This window comes from Procambarus clarkii, chromosome 92 (assembly GCF_040958095.1).
Source record: "Procambarus clarkii isolate CNS0578487 chromosome 92, FALCON_Pclarkii_2.0, whole genome shotgun sequence".
Classification (NCBI taxonomy): Eukaryota; Metazoa; Arthropoda; class Malacostraca; order Decapoda; family Cambaridae; genus Procambarus; species Procambarus clarkii.
The window spans coordinates 5,075,712-5,075,941 of NC_091241.1; positions in this window are offsets into that span (position 1 = coordinate 5,075,712).

Genomic DNA, 230 nt, shown 5'->3' on the forward strand with positions numbered 1-230 from the left:
GAACACGGCTCGTCAATGTCTGGGGTAATGATCTCTTACATTACACGAACAAGTGACAGGAACAGGTACGTTATAGGAACAAGAGACCTTTAACAAGCCGCCGGCTTCCTGTCCCTCATTGAAGCCAATAGTGTGTTAGCGGCTCTCAGGTAAAAAGACGCGATATGATCCCTACGTATAAAATTGTATCACATTATCAAGAAAGAATACGTGAGAGCTGGAACTTCAAG